The 22,291-nt window shown below is 40.6% G+C and overlaps 1 protein-coding gene across 7 annotated transcripts in view; it reads right to left on the bottom strand.

Annotated features, from left to right (window-relative positions):
- The window catches only part of SULF1 (sulfatase 1), a 180,792-nt gene that overhangs the window by 132,527 nt on the left and 25,974 nt on the right, over positions 1 to 22,291 (bottom strand). For all 7 annotated transcript variants that reach the window (XM_074386746.1, XM_074386747.1, XM_074386745.1 and 4 more), the window contains exon 2: positions 14,665 to 14,759. The gene's annotated coding sequence lies outside the window, so the exon portion shown is untranslated. The remainder of the gene's footprint in view (positions 1 to 14,664; positions 14,760 to 22,291) is intronic.

Here is a 22,291-nt window from a genome sequence, read left to right as displayed (position 1 = left end):
ACTCAGTCTCAGGTAGTTCTTTACAGCAATGTGAGAAGAACTAATACAGAAAATTGGTATCAGAGAGGTGGGGCATGACTGTAAAGATACCTGAACATGTAGAAGTGACTTTAGAACTGGGTAATGGGCAGAGGTTGAAATAGTTTGGAGGGATCAGAAGAAGACAGGAAAATGAGGGAAAAGTTTGGAACTTCCTAAAGACTTGTTGAATGGTTGTGACCAAAATGCTGATAGTGATATGGATGGTGAAGTCCAGGCTGAGGTAGTCTCAACTGGAGATGAGGAACTTATTCAGAACTGGAGTAAAGGCCACTCTTGCTGTGCTTTAGAAAAGAGATTGGTGGCATTGCACTCTTGCTCTAGAGATTTGTGAAACTTTGAACTTGAGAGAGATGATTTAGAATATCTGGCAGAGAAAATTGCAAAGCAGCGAAGTGTTTAAAATGTGGCCCGACTGCTTCTAAAGGCATACACTTATTTGCATAAACAAAGAAATAACCTGAAACTAGAACTTATATTTAAAAGGGAAGCAGAGCCCAAAAGTTTGGAAAATTTGCAGCCTGACCATGTGGTAGAGAAGAAAAACCCATTTTCTGGGGAGGAATAAGGCTGCAGAATAAGTAAAGAGGAGCTGAATGTTAACAGCCAAGATGATGGGGAAAATGTCTCCAGGGCATTTTTAGAGACCTTTGTGACAGCCCCTCCAATCACAGATCTGGAGGCCTAGGAGGGAAAAGTGGTTTTGTGGGCCAGGCCCAGGACCCTGCTGCTCTGTGCAGCCTTGGGACATGGCATCCCATATCCATGATGCAATGTAGTAAGGGGCTGACTACACAAGGGTATGAACACATCTAGATTGCTATGAATTAATGTGCAGAATCTTCATCCTAGTAGGGTTACTTGTGACTCATATGGAGGTTGTCAGGAGGCTTCTTTACCTCCTCGCACATCAGCCTCTCCATAGCCTGCTTGAATGTCACCATAACTTGTCATCTGTCTTCCCCCAGGGCGAGTGATCCAAGAGAGAGAAAGGCAGAAGCCACACTGTCTTTTCTGACTTCGTCTCTGAAGTTTCACATGGTCACTTTCTCTTTTTGTATCTTTGGCTTCTTGTGAGTACTACTGTAATACTGGGGTTCAAAGTGCCCTCAGCTCCCCTGAGAGGACGTTTCTCCAGGTTCTTAGTCTCCTGCCCTCTCACGAATGAGAGAGGAGACCACAGACTCAAAGGTGTTTGTAGAAAGTGATTCATTTAGAGAGAGAGAGGAACCTGAAGAGATAGAAAGATTGAGCTAACTCTCACACAGAGTGAGAGAATCCAGAAAGATGGAATCCAGGAGAGAAGAGCAGCTTCCACACTGAGAGGAAGGGGTCTTAGAGAAGAAATATAGAGAGAAAGAGGGAGTTTAGGAGGGGAAGACAGGCTTCCACGAGAGAGTGTGGAAGAGGACTCCAGAGGGGAAATCCAGGAGAGAGAAAGACGGCTTCCACGAAGGGGGTGCTGTGGAAGGTGACCCAAACGTGCAGTCCAAAGGGGTGTGGAAGAAGTGGACTTTTAACCTATCTTCTCTAAGACCCCGGGCCAATGAAAGGAGCTCCCTAGGACTTCTGCTGGAGTGACTGACTCCTAGCTTCTTGCCGCTTTCTTTCCTTCAGCCGCACCAGCAAAGGAAAAGAGCCGTTTGCCGCCTTCACTTTAAAAGCCTCATTTGCAGGCACTGCTGGGCGGGCCATGAGTTCTCCTGCCCCCGGGGCTTTTGGTCGCCTTGTTGACCCCACCAGAACCAGGTGCTCAGTTGGGCCACGCCCCCAGCCGCTGCCCACGCAGGGACCCGCAGCTGGGGCAGGAGAACCACCTGGGGAAGCCTTTTTTACACCGCTGCCTGGGACCGAGGAACGCCTGAGAGGCCTGCCAAAACCACGCTCCAGGCTGCGTGCTCCCTGCTCGCCGGCAGGCTCAGGCTGACCGCCGCCCGCCTGCTGTTTTCCCCCAGCCCGTGGTGCTCGCGGCCACGGCTTGCTGCAGGCACCTGGGCCACGCTCCATGGGGTCCCAGTTTCCAGCTGACAAGGAGTGAAAGGCAGTGATCACCTGCTCGGCCCCACAGGCTCCCACAGGAAAAAACCGCTTTTAATCCTGGCCAGCCTGGCAGCCGCCTAACACAGACTGGGTTGTGCCTCCCGGGCGCTGCCGCTCAGGTTCGCCTCAGCAACCTGCCGCTGCTTCAGGTGAGACAGGGCGGGATGGGGCTGGTTTTACTCACGGGTTTGAAGCGTTTTTCTCCGGCTGTATCCCTTTCCTGGTGTGCCCCTCTTTCTGGTGTACCCCTCTCCCAGTGTAACCCTCTGCTGGCTGGTTCACCAAATGTAATATTGGGGTTCAGAGTGTCCTCAGCTCCCCTGAGAGGGCATTTCTCTGGGTTCTTGGTCTCCTGCTCTCTCAAGAATGAGAGAGGCGACCACAGCACGCAGTAAATGCCGACTCCAAAGTGTTTGTAGAAAGTGATTTATTTAGAGAGAGAGAAAGCAGAGGAGAGAGAAACAGCTAACTCTCACACTGAGTGAGAAAATCCAGAAAGATGGAATCCAGGAGAGAAAAGCAGCTTCCACACTGAGTGGAAGGGAAGAGAGAGAGAGAGAGAGAGAGAGAGAGAGAGAGAGAGAGAGAGAGAGAGAGAGAGAGACGGAGACGGAGTTCAGGAGGGGAAGACAGGCTTCCAGGAGAGAGTGTGGAAGGGGTCTCCAGAGGGGAAATTCAGGAGAGAGAAACATGGCTTCCACGAAGGGCTTGTACGTGGAAGGAGACCCAAACATGGAGTCCGTCAGGTAGTTCTTTATAGCAATGTGAGAATAGACTAATACAAGGTGATAGAATCTGGGGTAGAATACAGTAAAAGCATAATCTTAGAGAGTTCAGTCAGTAATCTCAGTGCTGAAAGTGAGCACCCCCATGTTACAGATGAGGAATGGAGGCCCAGAAAGATTAAGTGACTTGACCAAGGTCACACAACCAGTTAGTTATGCAGCTGTGACAAAGCCCAGGCCTCCCGAAACTTTCCCTTATACTGTTACCTTTTCATTATTTTTTTAGGCAACGACAAAAAGACATTTTAGAGCCTTTTCCCAGAAAACTTATTTAGAGTATGTGTTACTATTTGTCTCTCAACTCTTAGCGTCTGTTGGAATCTTTTCTTACGGCTGGAATGATGGAAGTCCGATAGGAAACCCTGACCACACCAAAAGTGTGGGCAGGCTGTCCTCCAATCCAGTTCAGCTGATGAAACAACATGTGGTGGCTGTGGCTTTTTCACTCCCTGGGATTCATAAGGGCTTTGTTCAAATTAAATCACCTCATTTCAGGCACCTGATCATGAATGTGGCTTTTCTGCTGCCTCTATCTTGTTATTTCCTAGCCATGAAAGATTGTACCATTTGGGTTAAAGTTGTATATGTAGTGTTCCTATGACCAAAGGCTGGTGGTCTTTCATGGAGATACTTTGTAACATGCTACTTCTAAGAGACATTGATGTATGGCAAAGAGCTTTGGGAATTATTCATTCATTAGTCTATGGAGTTGTTCCTTTTCACAACAGCTCTATATGTAGCTGTATTTCTCACTAAACCCTTTAAGACAGATGCCAGCCCAGAGGCATTTCTTTAATATTTATTTCTGGGTCTATTTCCACAGGAGTCTTTTAGATATTCAAAGACTTAAACAAATAGAAGAAAAATTATGTAAGTGATTTTAAAATTTATCACTAGGGGACTGGCCCAAGCCAAAGGATGGATGCCTCTTTTTGGCAGTTCATAAAACTCAGTGTTTTGAAATTTAAGTTGCAACTTTGTTTTTTAAATTAACAATGAACATTTATTGTGCACTGAACTACATGCAAAGTACTGTGCTGAATCTAAAAATAAACAGATAATATCTTAGTCTCAAAACATACATAATCTAATGAAAAGCACACATATGTAAATCACAGCATGATACCAAATATGAACCATAACTAAGGTATAAAGTCCATAAGAGGTCACAAGGGGAAATAAATTCTAGAAGTTAATAATAATAATAAATTAAGGAAATCAAGGAATATTTTACAAAGGTTTTCACATTTCAGCTTTTCATAAATGTGGTGCCAGGGCATTCTGGCCTATGTCAGTTGCAGGGCTCTGCCCATGAAGGGTATGTCTGAGGAAGCAGGAGAAGTCTGGAATGTTGTGTAGGAAACCTGGGGTTCTTAGCTGAGATGAGACATGTTAGGGCCAAGTCAAGAGTGGGGAGGTGGAGGAGGAAAGAACACTACATGCTAAGACAAGGTGAGGAGAAAAATGAGTGCTTCTCGGTTATATGCTCTCCCACTGGCTCTAGTCTTGACGCTCTCCACACACCTTCTCTTTGAGTCCCTCAAAACAGTATTATGAGGTCAACGCTGTTATCCACATTTTACTGAAAAGCAATCTGGGGCCCATAAGAACATGCAGCTTGCCCAGATTCACAAGCTAGTAGGTGGTGGAGTTTCTCCGTTGTATTTTTACAATACCATGTTTCTTTCCTCATACTGATGGGCCCTGGCTGGCTTTGAAAAGGTTTGAACTGGATTCTGTATATATGAGAAGCCATTGTACTGTTGTTTACTTCAGGCCATGCTGATGATCACCTTTAATTTTCACTTGGTAGATATTGGTGGGGTTCTGGGGTCTACAGTACTTGCTCATGGGGTACTTTTTCTATTCTCCCTTTGGTGGAGCAGGGACTTGCCAGCCCTTGGCACTGTCACACACTTAACGACAAAGAAAGAGAAGTAGAGAAACGGAACACTACGTTTGTTACTTTGAGATCCTATGGCAACGTTTGATATGTGATTTGAATCTTAAATTTTAAATATAAAGTGTCTTTTTCAAAATTGTAAAATACAAGCAGAATTAGTGCTCTGTGCTGTGTGAAACATCTCCAAAATACTTAGGAGACTTCTCTTCATTCTCTATGGATTTTATTTTCATCTTTCAACAAGGGAATCTTAATAATGGCAAAATAGAAGGGCAGGATGCTATTCTGTACAGTGTTTAACCTGGAGCTTTAAAATTAGATCATTTAAATAGCATGGATAATTATGGTTGTAGCTGTAAAAGAGTCATCAAGTGTATATAACTTGCAAACAAAAGAGTAAAAACTGTTCTGATAATACATGTTATTATACATTTGTCCAAACCCATAGAAAAAAAAACACCAAGAGTGAAAGCTCATGTGAACTGTGGGCTCTGGGTGACAGTGATGTGTCAGTGTAGCTTCCTTGATTGTAACAAATGCACCACCCTAGTGGATGCTGAGAACGGAGAGGCTGTGCACGTGTGAGGACTGAGGCACATGGGAAATCTCCACACCTTCTTCTCAATCTTACTATGAACCAAAAACTGCTCTAAAAAATTAAGTTTCAGCAGATGTTTTGATGAGGCAGATTCATTTTATTCTTTTGTGGAACTCAGCATGCAGCTCTGTGATGCTGTACTAGGGGAGATGCCAGACCAGAATAAAAATATCCAGCCTATTGGGGAACAGAAGCTGGTTATCTTAAAAGTTCCATTGAATTTTAAAATCCTTATCTGAATTCTAATAACTCCAAGTATATAATACAGTACATGCTTTTTCTCTTTTATTTTCAATATTTCATGATTATTAGTTGTTAGTATTTGTCAAATCATGGCTGACTGTCATTACATCATTTGGCTCTCTCAAGAACTGTCACAGGTGTGGAAATGTACATTTTAAGCATGTAAGCTTAAGGTATTGTTATTATTATTGCGTGTGAGGCACAGACATAGCTCCTGCTCCTGTCTAATACCAGTTTCCAGTGGGTGGAGGCAGAGCCCTGAGACAGGTTTCTCCAGAGTACCTGATATATTGACTGTGTGTGTGTGTGTTTGTGTGTGTAATTATGGCATGCACTAACATTATAAGGCTGGTCAAGGTGGTTCACGCCTATAATCCCAGCCCTTTAAGAGGCCGAGGCAGTGGGATCACTTGAGGTCAGGAGTTTGAGATCAGCCTTGCCAATATGGTGAAACCCTGTCTCTACTAAAAATATAAAAATTAGCCAGGTCTGGTGGTGCCCATCTGTAATCCCAGCTACTTAGGGGGCTGAGGCAGGAGAATCGCTTGAACCCAGGAGGCAGAGGTTGCAATGAGCCAAGATTGCACCACTGCACTCCAGCCTGGGCAACAGTGTGAGATTTTATCTAAAAAACAAACAAAAAAACAACAACAAAAGACTGTAGACCATTATTTTCTACTTTGTGAATTACTGGATTTTTGAATTTCCATAAATAAAAATAGTTACCATGCATAAAGCACTTACTAATTGCTCGGCATTGTCTGGGCTCTTTATACATTTGAAATTACCTAATCTTCAGAATAGCATAATGAAGTTGATGGTATTACTGGCCCCTATTTTTTCAATAAGAATACTGAAATATAAGGAAATAAGTTACAATCAGCAAATGGCAGAGTGGGAATTGAAACCCTGGCAGTCTGGCTCCCAAATCTGTGCTCCTAACCACTATACCATACTTCTCTCATGGGTCACTCTAAATTAGGACAAGAAAGAGCTTCACATTTTAAGAAGAAAAGTTCACTTTTGTTGGTGATAACTCTTGAACTCCTCCCAAAGGCTCCCTAAGGTAGAAAAGGCTCTTTCTTGCACTACTCTGACATATATCACTGTGTATGCTTCCAGATATCCACAAAAGCCAACAGCTTGGCTAGTTATAACTAGGTACATACATGGTATTACTGTCTACATGAGTTATGGAGGAAAAAAAATCAGTGTTTTGATAGTCAGAATTATTGTCTGTCACATTTAGGGGTTGGCTGTCACTAGAACAGTTGTTCAAACAAGTATGTACAAGCCATGTCATACAAACTCTGTCTTAATATTTCCACAACCAGAAAGTTCTTTAACCTAAATGGACTTCCAAATGTGAAATGTAAACTACATTCCTCTCCTTTTACCCAGGAGGGACATTTCAGCACTTACAAACTACTAAGCTGATAGCATATGTGACATTTGAAAGAAATTCGTCTATAAATCAATGCTTGGGGGTAGAAAAGGCAAAAGGAAAATTGAGTATTTCCCTGTGAGAAAGGCAGTAGTGTGACAGGTACTGACAGTGAGCAGAGGGATGTCATTTTTTGTCTCTCGCCTCTCTTTGGGGAATCCAGATGATGACAATTTCTCAATCACTTTAGTGCCCAACAGGAGACAATAAACAAATATTAAAAGCAGTAGCACCTGTCCCAAGCCAGTTAATTGTAGCAATTTTTTCTAGTCCTAAAGATGATTTGAAGTCAACCGTTATCTGAATTCTAACAACTACAAGGACATAATACAGTACATGCTATCTTTTTCTCTTTTATTTTCAATGCTTAAGACAGTAAAGATTTTCATTCTATTTTATTTTGTTATTTATGTTTTATTTTTAATGCACTGAATACATAGTTATAATCCTGGCAATTCTGTGGCCTTCCTTCTTTTCAAGAACATTTTTGAATTTTTGCCAACCATCAAAAAATACACATTGGGATTAGTTTACCGGCAGGCAGAGACATAAAACTAAAAGGATAATGAGAGGGAAATACGGGGCCGGGAATAGCACAGTTATGATGGGAACTAACGATCACCATGCAATACCTTAGCCTTTAAATATTACAACAATAACGATAGGCTGTGTGTGAGTGGCTTCATATGTCTACTACCCCTATAAGTGCTTTTATGTTCTTTGTTTTTACCACATCCTAGTGAGTGAAATGGGACAAGTACATTCTAATGTTGTAGGAAATTATAGAGTAAATTAGATGTCTAAAACCAGAGCTGATATCTTGACTCTCAGGACAGTGTTCTTTGAAGAGAAGAATCCTATGATTCATTATATTATGGTTACTTACCATCAAGAGAGATGCCGTACCTATAACCCCTCCAGCACAGTGCTGACTGCTCTGAATGGCTGCTAACCTTTCTCTTATGATCACTGTGTCCTGATGGGCATCATCACACCTATACCTCAGGCTAGATCAGGCTCCCATGAATATGGCAGGATGGATTTAATCTCTTGGGGTATTCATAATTCGTGTTATAAATAAACACAGTTTTTAATGCAGAAATGCATCAAATCAGTTTTGGGTAAAAATGTAAAACCTAGTAATTTTAAAATTAATTTTATGGCAAAGTCCATTGTCAAAAGCCAGGACTCACTTACTTGCTTTATAAATGATAGAATTGCTTAAAATTATACCTGCATTTTTAGTGCTAATGTCGCTGACTGTGGATAATGGACTTAGAGTTCTTTAAAGGCTACTAATAAACAAATAGAAGAGAATACTAAACATTGTCCTGGAAACTTGAGAACTTCTGATAATGCTGATAATTTGTTTAGAAATATTTTAGTTACTTTTTATTTTTAAATAATTATTCAGCCGGGCATGGTGGCTCAGGCCTGTAATCCCAGCACTTTGGGAGGCTGAGGTGAGTGGATCACCTGAGGTTGGGAGTTTGAGACCACCCTGACCAACATGGAGCAATCCCATCTCTACTAAAAATACAAAATTAGCCGGGCATGGTAGCGCATGCCTGTAAGCCCAGCTACTCGGGAGGCTGAGGCAGGAGAATTACTTGAACCCAGGAGATGGAGGCAGTGGTGAGTCGAGACTGCGCCACTGCACTCTAGCCTGGGTAAAAAAAGTGAAACTCCATCTCAAATAAATAAATAAATGAATGAATGAATGAATGAATGAATGAATAAATAAATAAATAAATATCCTCTCTCAAAAAACCCCATAGCTGAATTATCTTCTTTTTTAAAAATAAGGGTAGCAAAAATCCCTGAGGTTCACTTTAGTATCTGCCAAAAAAGGACTCCTTCAAAATGTGCCTCTTTTCATTCTAATGGCCACAATCCAAGGCAGTTTTCAAATATATTTGCTTCATACACATCTCAGCTTCTCCTACACACCAGATTATGACATAAAGTTCTCAAATAATTTGAGAGTAAAATCATAAAACAAATATGAATTTCCACTGTAATCCAATTTTTTGGTACATTTTCATGTAATCTACAACAGAGAGAAGGACCTCATCTCTAAATATGTACATATATCTGAAAACCAGTGGTTTAACTAAAAGATAAATCTTTTCTTTTGCAAATTCTCTAAACTGCAGATACCAAGGTAAAAAGCCCATAGTATTTCAATTCTCCTATTATAAATATTCCTGCAGCAAAAAATCCTCAAAAAAAGTCTCAGCCAATGGCTTATTTGTTTTAAGCCCTATTAATGCATTAACGACAGAATCTTAATAACAGGATTTGACCCCACACCTAATTATTCCAGGAATGGCTTCTTAGAAAGTCTAATCTCCATTTATAATTATGATGTGCTCTTGTGAAATCTAAGCAGATAAATGCAGTGAAATTAGGACACCATTGAGAAAAGAAACCTTAAATTGAATATTTGCCATCGGAACTAGGGACTCAAGATCAACATAGATCAAATGCTTCCTCTGTAAGCAGAATTAATCAGCCCTACAAATCCTCTACCATGATACAAGGCAGTATTTCTTCTTGGGAAGTGACTTCCTGAAACCTTCTACTGAGGAATATATTCCATGTTAATTTCAGTATGCCATTTAAAATTATCCTACAAAAAAGGCACCAGTTTAAAACATCTGGCCTGATACTAGATTGAACAGCTATATTCTGCTTCTTTGAATTCATGATGTTCTAAGAATCCAGACACTTTTTCTATCCTAAACTGTGGCATGGTGACTTGAAACAAATGTTGTTGGCCCAATGTGGGCCATTTCAGCAGTGGATGGAATGATTCTGTCCTTATTGGCTTGTCTTTAAGGTGTTTGGGGGAATAGTTTCATGTGAGCAGGGCCCCTTAGGCTGTTCCTGAGAGCATCATGGCAAAGTAATGTCTCATACCAACTTGCGCTTTTGGGCATAGAATAAGACCATTGTTGTGTGACCTGATTTCGTTTCAGTGACTGTCTCTGTAAAGAATGACATCATCTCATTCTTTTTCCTTAATCTCCACTTATGAATGTCCCCCAGTCCCCACCCTCATCATAATTAAACTCCTTTCTTTTAACTTCCTGTGTGAATGTATCATTATGGCAAGAGCAAAGGATTTTCCTCGGGTCGGTCGACATCTCTGGAGTATGCTTCCTCGCTATGCAGACAAAGCGCAACTTTATTGGCAGCCAAAGCATACTGATAGAGCCATCTGCTGGGGCGGGTCTCAGAGGGGAAGAGAGAGGAGTTTGCAAAAGATGGCACAGCCTGATGAGCACAATGTTTCTCATCCAATTGGAGTTTGGCATTTTTTTTAAGCATAAGCTCATTGGCTTTGAGGACTGTGGTCTAAGCAGATCTATTTAGCTATGGACATACAGGAGTGCAAATTTGTGTGCTTGTACATACTAACATTTGTTAATCACCTAGATTTGTATTGAAGACTCACACATGAAAGTGATTAGTCTCAAAGGGATAAAAGGATGGTGTAGGAGAAGACAGAATTTAAAAACCAACATTAAAATGCAACTAAACAGAATGGCTGTATGAAGGAAGGCATTGAGTATGTGTGTGTGTGTGTGTGTGTGTGTGTGTGTGTGTGTGTGTGTGTGTGTTTTAGTGTTCTCTCTCTCATAGGGAAAAAGCATGAGCAACTTCTATGTCCACATCCATGTAATGAAACACAATGCCCAAATTTAAAAGAACTACAAAGACAATGCAGAAATTGTATGAACTGTTTTGATACAAAGGTAGGTGAAAATAAAACAATAAAAATTTTACATTCTCCATGCTTCCAATTTTGTAAAATATTAGATAGTACCTTGTGAAATCACTGCTTTTGTAGGTCAACAATAGTTCAATAGAAGCAAATTTCTATGATTCCACTTAGTATATATTTATACAGAAAAGACCCTTTGGTTTGGGTTAAGTTTGTGATTTTAAAAAAAACTCAGAAGCAACTGTTATATGGTTTTTACAAAAATACTTAATTTTAAATGAGTTGATATTCTGTGCAATAAATTATCCTCTTCAATGTGAAATGTTTCAAAATATGTAAGGGTGATCACAAAGGAAAAGAGTCTGCTTTATAGTACCCCAAAATTTAGGTCTCTATATTCTGCAGTAAGACAAATTATCCTTGTCTTGGTATCCAATATACACTTAAAGCAAGACAGGGATAATTTTTAGGGTCTACATCTAATATTGATTTCTTGAAAACATGTACTTTACTGTTATGGTCTATGGGCAATTTTAAAAACCAACTCAATTTAAATTAATATACTAAATTTAGCTTAATAATTAAAATAATATAAAAAATAAAGTGCTACAAAACACAGTGCTTCCATTATTCGTGTAAAAGAAAACAAAAAAACAAAAAAAGAACAAAATAAAAAAATAAAGTGCTAGGCACAGCTAAAGCATCCTTATAAAATTTTCCATTTAAAATAGGCATTAACAAGGCTAAGAAAAGTCTTCATTTTCTTACAAACAGCATTGTTGCTGTTCTAAGTTATCCCATCTATGGGCACCAAACCTTGTCCAATGGTGCAATATTAGAGTCCAGAAGGTACAATAATGGCCATTTATATTTTGGCAGGTGTATTTTAAGCTGAAAACCAGGCTTCACACACATACACAAAAGCAATCTGTTCCCCAGGTGTGAACATTTTTGATGAGAACCCTCAAAATCTCCCCCAAGCTGTGAAATTTAATTGTCCTTTTGGTGTCTTCTCATATGTGAATACAACTTATCTCTCCTTGGAACTAGAGACAATCTGGCAATCTGAAAGACAGGAAATGCTTGGGCAGCTTCTAATACTTGCTTATACTATCTCCTTGTACTTTCTCTTGTGTTAAGTATTTTAGAGGTGATACCAAGTTCAATGAGCTACAGATAAGCAGTTCTGCATATTAAAAGAACTTTACACCCAAATGACATGAGCAGAGAGGCAATCAAAAATGCACAGGGAGGCATTTGAAACTCTAAGGTCCAATAAAGTGGTCCTTATTTTATAAACGTGACTGTCCAAGCGCATACATGAAAAGATCCATTTCTTTCCATAAAATTGACTAGAAGGAGGACTGTGGATATATGAATACAGAGGTAGTGGTGGGAAGTGAATCAGCTGCTTATCTAATCCAGCTTAAACACTGGAATTGGATGCGAAGGGGCAGAGATCTCTGAAGTCAAACATTAAATTTGAATTTTCCAGCCCAAATGTGAAAAAAGTAGAACGAAGCTAGGTCTCATATAGCGTCCACAGATTTTCAAGAAAAGTTTCTATATGTTAAATTTGAGCAAGTGAATCTAATTGACCCAATATTAGACACTTACTTCTTTTTATTTATTTATTTTTGAGACAGGGTCTCTCTCTGTTGCCCAGGCTGGAGTGCAATGGCATGACCTCAGCTCACTGCAAACTCTGCCTGCCGGGTTCAAGCAATTCTCCTTCCTCAGTCTCTTGAGAAACTGAGATTACAGGCACCTACCACCATGTCCGGCTAATTTTTCGTATTTTTAGTAGAGATGGGTTTTCACCATGTTGGCTAGAGCTGGTCTCGAACTCTGGACCTCAGGTGGTCCACCTGCCTCGGCCTCTCAAAGTGCTGGGATTACAGGTGTGAGCCACCGCATCCAGCCTAGATACTTATTTCTATTTTCCCATAATAAAGATGTGCTGAGAAGTGAAAAGGACATAATACTGACCGTGGTGAAATCACACATTAGGGGGAGAAAAGTGCAAGATGAAAGATTACCAACTGGATAATAAACAACATGGCATTGTAGAAAAGTGGCCTCTTCCTAGCACAAGAGAAACTAAGAAAGATACTTTGAGAAATCAGGTTCTCAGTGACCTCTTGGGAATATAAAGGGTGCCCTTGTAGTATAGGGGTTTTCCAGTCTCTTCTATGATTAATTTTGAATGGTATGGTACTAAAGACCAACTTCGTTTTCCCTTACATAAATATTGAAACATCAGGCTAAAGTTTCACAAAGAAAATGTTCACAAACTTTATCTTCTTGAACTTTGCTATAAAAAAAATAAAGAACTCTTAAGAAATTCTAGTTCTGTTTATTGAACTTACTACTAAACATATCTTTTGAAGTTTGTTTTAGAATATTTCCCTCTCATGTTAGAGCTTTGAAGTAAGGAGACCTAACTTTCAACTTATCTTCTATTACTGTGGATTCGGCTCATTTATGACAAGCATCTGATACAGTGTTGTAATCAGCCATTGGGGCTAATACCCCACACCATCTTCAGACAACGGTCTAAGAATTCTAGAAAAACTGCTGATCTGCTGATGCTCATAACTTTATCTCAAAGAACTAACCTGTCTCCCATACATTTTGAACCATTCCCTTTCTTCACATATAATTTGTAGAATGAAGACAAAAATGTTTAATCCCATAAGTATTAGAAAGAAAAGCTGGATAAAACAACTCTCAAAAGGCAAACTTGAAATTCAGGCCAGACTTGAAGACTTTGTTTTGTGGGTGAGATTTGTGAACATTTTGATGATTACAGGACATATTCCAAGCCAACTTGGGCAAACAGAAAGCTTAGACTAAAAATCAAGCATGCTGGGCACAGTGGCTCAGGCCTGTAATCCCAGCACTCTGGGAGGCAGAGGTGGATGGATCACTTGAAGTCAGGAATCTGAGACCAGCCTGGTCAACATGGTGAAAGCCATCTCTACTAAAATACAAAAATTAGCCAGGCATAGTGGTGCAGGCCCCTGTAATCCCAAGTACTTGGGAGGCTGAGGCAGGAGAATCGCTTGAACCCGGGAGGTGAAGGTTGCTGTGAGGCGAAATCATGCCACTGCACTGCAGCTTGGGTGACAGAGTGAGAGTGCCTCTAATCACCACCATCATCATCATCATCATCATCATCATCATCATCATCATCAAGCAAGTAGCAATGTTTCTGAAGAGTGACAAATGAAATCAAGAGGAACTGAACAGTTTTCCATTAGTATGGTTAGGGGTGAAGGGGAGCAACTATCAAATTTGGCATCTGAAAAATCCTCCTGGGGTTGTACCCTTACCTGGACTCAACCCCTACAAATGTTTTTACAACCAAGATTGAATTGCTGAGATGGGTTGCCACAACTCTCCCTGGCTCCATGAAAGCTCTTGGCACTGATATTTATCTGGCCAATGAAAGAAATTGTGAAGAAGAGCTGAGAATAAATCAGATATCTGCACAGCTTTCCCTCCTGGCGCTGTGGAAGACATTGTGGATAACTGTGCATGGTGGGCCTGCCACATTGCCCCCTAATTCCCCTGAGCTTCCTTCCTGAGCAGCTCATAATATGTCAATAGTCATACAATTCTTTAGATTCTCATTTTCAGATGGTTCTTCTGACATTTCTTAGGACTGATTTCATGATACGGATCTGCCACATGGAAAGCTCCTTTTAGCTCTCTCAGCCAGTAAGAATGAGAATGTGATGGGAAGGTGGAGGATCATTGACTTTTCAGTTTCTGCTAGTTCTTAACAATTCCCCACCCATGAAATGTTCCCCTCTTCAAGTGACATAGAGCGCCCAGGTGGCCCTTGGTTTAATTTAGAGATAAAAATTCGATGAGTACCTTTGTAGATTTTCTGCAGTTATTCTGCCTTGAAGAACGTGCATATCATTTGCCAAGTTTACCTTCTTTAGATGATGGTGGGTGGCCGCCAGCACCTACGATGGAGAAGAGCAAAAGTGCCTCAGTTATGTTTTATCAGCAATTCCTCTCATCTTTCAGATGTTGCCATTTCATGGCCTCAAAGGGGGTGATCATTAGGAACAATATTCTCTAAATTTCATCCAGACCGATTTTCTTACAATCACCGGTGAGTCTTTGAAGCACTGTGGGCTATTCTGTCCTTTTGTAGAAGTTTCTATTTTGACCCCTTCTCCAACAAGGGAAAAGCTTTCCATTAGATTCATTTCATATCATTCTTTGACTGGATTTCACAGAACCATTAAAGAAGAGTTTCTTTTTAAAAGTTTACAAAGTGTTCCAGGTTTAAAGGTTGAGTGCTGTCTAATTTCAGGTTGGGAGACCTATTTTAAAGGAAAACACACTGAATCATAGACTCTTTTAAAGTTGCTGCAAGCTATTATTTGATGAGTAGCAAAGCAAGCATTTACAAGTGGTTAAATTTGTTTATAGTCTACATTTTTGGCAGCTGAAAAATGTAAGTGATTAAAATAAATTTGGACACTTCGAACAAGAGTAAACACCCATTTTAATGTTTTAAGTATTGGAGAACCACTTTTGCTGCCATGAACATTCTAATATATACACATTGTATGTAAACGTGTACATGATATAAAAGAGAACATAAGATAGAATAGGGAAATGAGACATCTTATTTAACAACTCAAAATTTCCTTTACATTTAAAAAATATTTCTCATGCCCATGTAACTAATAATGTTTAATAAAGCATTTCATTTAGAGTCTTCATACTTTTCCACTGGGGAATACAGTTGTACCTTGATGTACATATTGGGGGATCTCAGAGCTAATGGGGGCAGATTTTTTTCACTCGATAGGCCTGGAACCTCTTTTTATTCTGAGCTGGCACTGGCAAGTCAGGTTAAGCCTCAGGTCCTTTGCTTTGCTCTGAATGCACCATTCCTATCACAAGATTGCAGCAGCAGTGCCTCCTTGGAGCTGGTCTGGTGATGCAGTATTCCCTCCCCTCCCACACCACTCTCATCACCTCTTTCCACTCCAAACAGCCGTGGAAACTTCGCCTCCACTAGTTTTATGCCACCCTCTGTAATGTGGCCCACCCACCTATTAGGCCTCTAGATCACTCCCTTCACTGTGCTTCCCCTCCTGGGGGTTGAGGAGTTCTAGGAGAACTTTTCTATCCTGTCTCCATGGCGCTGATATCACAAATTATTGTAAGCATCATGCAGATGCCCACTTGTAAAATATGTTCTGAGAGGGCATGTACATGTTTATGCTTATAATTGTATGTGCACCTCATGACCTCCCACAGTGACAGCTTACATCTGTGATGTCAAAAGTATCTGGCTGTGGTTTGGCTGGCGCAGTCTGATGTCAAAGGAACACCTTTTCTGAGACTGTTCTGAATAGGCTACCAGGTAGCTGCATCTGGAATGAGATGCCTGAATACCAGGCTATGGCATTCACTGGCTATGTGGCCCTGAACACATTACTTAATTTCCCTATGCCTCAGTATTCTCCTCTAATGGGAATTTAAAATGATATCTACCCCATAGGGTTCATGTGAGGATTACATGAAAATATCCACGTAAAACACTCAGAAGACTGCCTAGCACAAAATAAAAGTTCGATAAACATCGACAATCATTATTACTCGGATTGATTTTTTTTTTAAGACCAGTAATAAAGGTACAACTTTCCTCGCATATTTGCAATCAAAAGACATTTTCGTGGAATGACACCAGACTTTTCTTAAATTTTATAAATGTAGACTTTGATTTCTCATCATTAAAATGGTAATGTGTAGTCCAGGTGTGGTGTATCATGCCTGTAATCCCAGCACTTTGGAGGCTGAGGTGGGCAGATTGCTTAAGGTCAGGAGTTTGAGATCATCCTGGGCAACATGGTAAAACCCTGTTTCTACTAAAAATACAAAAGTTAGCCAGGCATGGTTGCACATGGCTGTGATCCCAGCTACTAGGGAGGCTGAGGTGGGAGTATGACTTGAGCCCAGGAAGTTGAGGCTACAGTGAGCCAAGATTGTACCACTGCACTCCAGCCTGGGTGACAAAGTGAGATCCTGTCTCAATGAATGAATGAATGAATAAATAAACAAATAAATAAATAAAGTAAGTCTGTACTGGAGCTCCATGGTCCATTGTGCAGGTTAAGAAATGCTTCCTGAGCCCGGCTTCTTAAGGGTCCCACTCATAATCTGTTCTCTCCCTGCTTTCATTTCTCTGTTCTTTATCTGGAAAAGTCCACTTTTCTCTCCTCCACATATTAAAACTCTACGTTCCCCTCTGGGGTCGGCTAAAATCTCATTTTCTGACAACTTCAATTTTCATGAGTCCCCAGGGGTCACTAGAACTCATAACACTTAAAACCTGGGCCACATAATGTGGCACTTAGTTACACAGTCTCAACTGCTGTCTCCGTGGCTCACATGCATGATGGTCTAATCTGTTCAGTCGGGTGTCAGGAACCCTCAGAGCGAGGGTTGTGTCTTGGGCTTTGTCTCCATTTTACCGAAGCTCAGTGCAGCCCCAGTAACTATCGGAAGTTGACTGAGCCTCACTGTAAACGACAGTTAGGATCTGAGTCACCGATGGAGCTTTGGTTTGTTTTAGAGTTTATTCAAGTTCTGGTTAAAAATAGAGACTCTAAGACTCTGAATGTTTTCAAGCAATAACAAATTGTCAGCCCACAGTGCTGAAGCTGGGCCACACAAACTTGAAAGGACCAGGAATCCAGTGGCCTAGCTGTGGGTCATTTTGTCCCTTGCTTTTGCTTAAGTCAGACTTAGGATGTTTTCTGTAAGTAACAACTCAGCACAACTCAGATGTGTGTGTGTGTGTGTGTGTGTGTGTGTGTGTGTGTGTATGTGTATATAGAGAGAACATGAGTCTCAGGTTTTCTGTTCCTAAAATAAAAGGACAAGGTAAAAGTGGAAGACCGCCAATATCCCTTTTTGCTCTAAAATTCTATAAAGTGTTGGCACATATGGCCATTAATTTGACATTATCATCTACAAATAAGTGTGGGTGTATGCCAGAATTTCACCTGTTGAGAATATGTTGGGAAGTTGAGCTTGCTTGTTTAACAGCTGTACTTTAAGAGTTTGGTTTGGCTTTGCTCTCTGTGTCAGTGTGTTACTGCAGTTAGCACTTAGGAATCCATGCTATAAAGCTATTAGATGATTGAACTTAACTCTCTTGGTTGCCTCAGTTCTTCAGAAACGGAGCTGCATTTCCTGGCTCTGAAACCTTGTAAACTCATCAAATTTTGCTGCAGAGAAATGTCATTAAAATAACAGTCCTTAGTGGAAAACACTAGCACCATTCATCACTAGCAAAATGCTGAAACAGTAACTGATATTTTTAAACTGTGAATTGGAGGCATTTTTATATACTTTACACATACACACATTTAGACAGATGTGTAAAGTAAACGTTTATTTTTCCTACACAGTTGTCCTTTAATTGTCTCCTAAAAGTGGCTTTAGTCTTGTTGCGTAAGAGCATTCTCTCCTTGCTCCCATCACCATGGAAAGTAATAACTGGTTCCAAATTGCTTTTCCTAAAGGGTTGTTGTAAGGCCCAAAGGGTGCTCATTAGACAACTTGTGCTGAACCACACAAATCTTGCCATCGTGGATGGTGCACGCATGTGGGACCATTACTTCATACACAATGACATGGGGCCAGAAAACATGTGAACAGGGAGCCAAACCCAAGAGAAAGTTGGGGAGCTTCCAGCTTTCCATGGAGCACAGAAAGAAGCAAAATCCAGGAACACTTTGGACTCAGGTGTCTGGGGAACTGCACAGCTGTGACCTATCCACTCTTCAAACACTGCAGAGGCAAGCACAGTGGCTCAGGCAGCACCCAGTTGGGAGTAAATCATTATGTCAGCAAACCTAAAAAGACTGTGAGGGTGTGGCGCTTGCTCATGAATCCAAGTTCAGAAGGCTTGAGTAACCTAAATGTGGAATGACCAGCACCAAATATGGAAGCTCAGTATAGTCTTCATATTTCAATTGTGCTAATGGGAATTTCCCCAAATATATCTTGCTCCTTCCTTAAATAACAAACTTTCTCATGGTGCAAACTCATCTTATTCAAAAGTATATATTTGCTGATTATTTTGCATAGCTGAGATATTAGTACTTCCTTTTTGGGAAGCTTCTTTTTTATGGCAAAAGCATTTTTGCAAAAATAGAAATGTTTTTCATCATTTCAAAAGTCAAAGATGATTTCCAAAGTTGGGTGAATTTTGAAGTGAGCCATCAGAAGCAGGAAGAAATTTAGATTGTTATCAAATGCTATCTTTCTAATAAGTATTAAGGTTCTTTATATATAGAGGTGGAAATGGCTTCTTAAATCTGTTTTTAAATGTGTTGATACAGTTCACCTACCAGAAAGAAATACTACACCACTTTGCAAGACTAGCCATAAAGTCTGGGGCTAAGCCCCTTTTATAATAAATGGCATTCTCTCTGAAGTGCTCAGGTAGGGTAAGAGCTCTGAAATCCAGGAAATCCGATAGAGGCTTTGCCTAGAAGATTAAGTGCTGAGCATAGAAAGGGTGAAAGGGTATAAGAAAACCAGGGTTATCAAGTAATCAGACCTCAAGGTTTAAAAAGTCACAGCTTCCCGCCTGCTAATCAGATTGATTTCTATGCATTCAAAATGTTCAATTCTTCCAGCTGTCATCTTTAAAAAATTTGCAAATGTTACCCACCTCTCCATTCCAATTATGCTCTGTTCAAGAGTATAGGAAGAACTTACTGGTCATGCTGAAGAAGGATGAAATTATTGTAGACTAAATAATGACCAGGTAAGAAATTACCTCCTTTGCATTAGGCTCTGAGTGAGTTCCTTGTTCAAGAGAAGTGAAAAATCCATGTTAAGGAGAGGGCTTATTTTTGATAAGTATTACTACTTTATGCACATGTGCTTTTTATGAATAAGTATTCTACTAGCTCATAGATCTTTAGTCTCTGTTCATTTCTGAAGTTTCTGAAGAAGTAAAAATTCTCTCTTTGAGGGTACACATAGCTATTGGCAAGATTGCCCTAGACGAGCTTCCTATTGAAAAGTTACTGAGAAAAAAATCAATTTGGCAGCAGGGACACAAGATTAAAGCTCTGATTTCAATGAGTCTAGAAGTGACCATTTCTTGGGGGTCATTAGAATAAATAGGGAGAGCTTAGTCTTTATCTCCTTAACATTTCCAGAACAAAACTCTAGCATTTTTTTTTCAGTTTTGAAAGATTATTATTTTTTAAAATTATACTTTAAGTTCTGGAGTACATGTGTAGAACGTGCAGGATTGTTACATAGTTATACACATGCCATGGTGGTTTGCTGCCTCCATCCCCCTGTCACCCGCATTAGGTATTTCTCCTAATGTTAGCTCACCCCAATCCCCCCTCCCCCTACTATTCCTCTCCAACCCCCTCCACTCCAAAAGGCCCCAGTATGTGATGTTCTCCTCCCTGTGTCCATGTATTCTCATTGTTCAACACCCACTTATGAGTGAGAACATGCAGTGTTTGGTTTTCTGTTCTTCTGTCAGTTTGCTGAGAATGAGGGTTTCCAGCTTCATCCATGTCCCTGCAAAGGACATGAACTCATCCTTTTTTATGGCTGCATAGTATTCCATGGTGTATATGTGCTACATTTTCTTCATCTAATCTATCATTGTTGGGCATCTAGAGCCAGGTTCTCACTATGTTGCTCAGGCTGGAGTGCAGTGGCTATTAATAGACTTGATCATAGTGCACCATAGCCTTGAATGTCTGGACTCATGAGATCCTCCTGCTTCAGCCTCCCGAGTAGCCAGGACTACAGGCACATGCTGCCATATCCAGATGATAATTTTATATTTAAAGGATTGCTTCTTATTTTTACTCAGTGTTGCAGTCTAACCCCTTAGTGATGTCTCAACCTGATATTACTCCAACTAACTCAATTTTCTTCTATAAGCCAGTACCTCCTCTTGTTTTATGGCATTCTATTACAACTACCCAGTTGCCCAAGCTCAAAACTAATAACGTAAGTTTGCTTTTCCTCCATTCCTTTCATCCAGTCTTGAATCAAGAATGTTGTACCTTCTAAATATCTCTGGAATCTGGCCCCATTGTCCTCCTACACTGCTCGGTGCCCGGCAGTTCTCACTGGAACGCTACAATAGTTTCTCTCTTTTTTCTCTTTGAGACAAGATCTCACTTTGTCACCCAGGCTGGAGCGCAGTGGCACAAGCACAGCTCACTGTAGCCCCCACCTCCCAGGCTCAAGCAATCCTCTTGCCTCAGTCCCTGGAGTAGCTAGGACTACAGGCCTGTGTCACCATGCTTGTATTTTTTCTGTTTTGCTGTGTTGGCCAGGCTGGTCTCATACCCCTGAGCTCAAGTGATCTGCTCACCTCAGTCTCTCAAAGTGCTGGTAACACAGGTCTGAGTCACTGCTCCTGATCTGCAATAGTCTCTTAATTGGCCTCCTAGAGTATTGCTAGCTCCAGGCCTTTGCCTGGCACACACTCATATGTGATACTAGGCAATCTATATCAAATCTTTCCAAAGCTTAAATCACAAGGCCTGTTTACTCCCGGCCTTCTCAGCCTCACATAAAGTCCTCTGATGTCTCCTCATTAATTAAAAAGTAATCCTGAAAGTGCTGAGGCTGGGTGAGTTAAGAGCTCACACTAGACTGCTTCCATCATTGAGATGGGTTTGCTACAAACAAATAACCAAAATAGTCCATTGAACCAACCATGGTTTAGTGATGTAGTGGATTTATATTTGGGGACAGATAAGCTTCTTATCTCAATGTGACCTAGGAAAATAAACTGTGCAGATCAGAGGCTGGTCCATGGATGAGTTTTTTTTTCCACTAAAGTTAATAGGTTCAAACACCTCAGCATGAAGCAGCAAATGCTGATGGTTGGGCCCCTACCGGACCTCCCGCCTCCCAAATTAAACACTCCAGCACCATCTGGCCCAGTTCCTGTTCCCCGGCTTTCTCATCATACCTCCTGTTCTCCAGTGCTCTGCTCTTCTAGAATGTCCTTCCAAATCTCCTGATTATCATTTTAAATCTCTGTGAAAAGTTCCTTTGACTCTCACTAGGCAGAGGGAACAATTCTGGCTTCAGTGCTGACTCTTAATCTTGAACACGTTTCTGTTTTTGCTATTATATTGTTTTGAAAACCATCTGTTGTTTTAGTCTGTCCTCTCAAACTACAAACTCTTTCAAGGTAGGGTATGAACCTTATTCACCTTTGTACCACCTTTGTGCACAGCACATGGTACATAGTAGATGCTCAATAAATGAAGTGAATGAAAGTTGAAAAAATAGAGTAGATGGAAAAACTCTAAAATGGACTGAAATACCGCTACTTTCAGATTGTGTGCTAAATATTTTACATATATTATTTCCTTCTAGGCCTTTCAACAAATCCTTTCCTTGGGGGAAATAATATTGATCTTATTTTATAGATGTGAAACCTGAGGCTGAAAATCTTAAA

This window comes from Saimiri boliviensis, chromosome 15, assembly GCF_048565385.1.
Source record: "Saimiri boliviensis isolate mSaiBol1 chromosome 15, mSaiBol1.pri, whole genome shotgun sequence".
NCBI lineage: Eukaryota > Metazoa > Chordata > Mammalia > Primates > Cebidae > Saimiri > Saimiri boliviensis.
The sequence above is the reverse complement of the archived record's forward strand: the minus strand, read 5'-3'. Positions and strand labels throughout refer to the sequence as shown.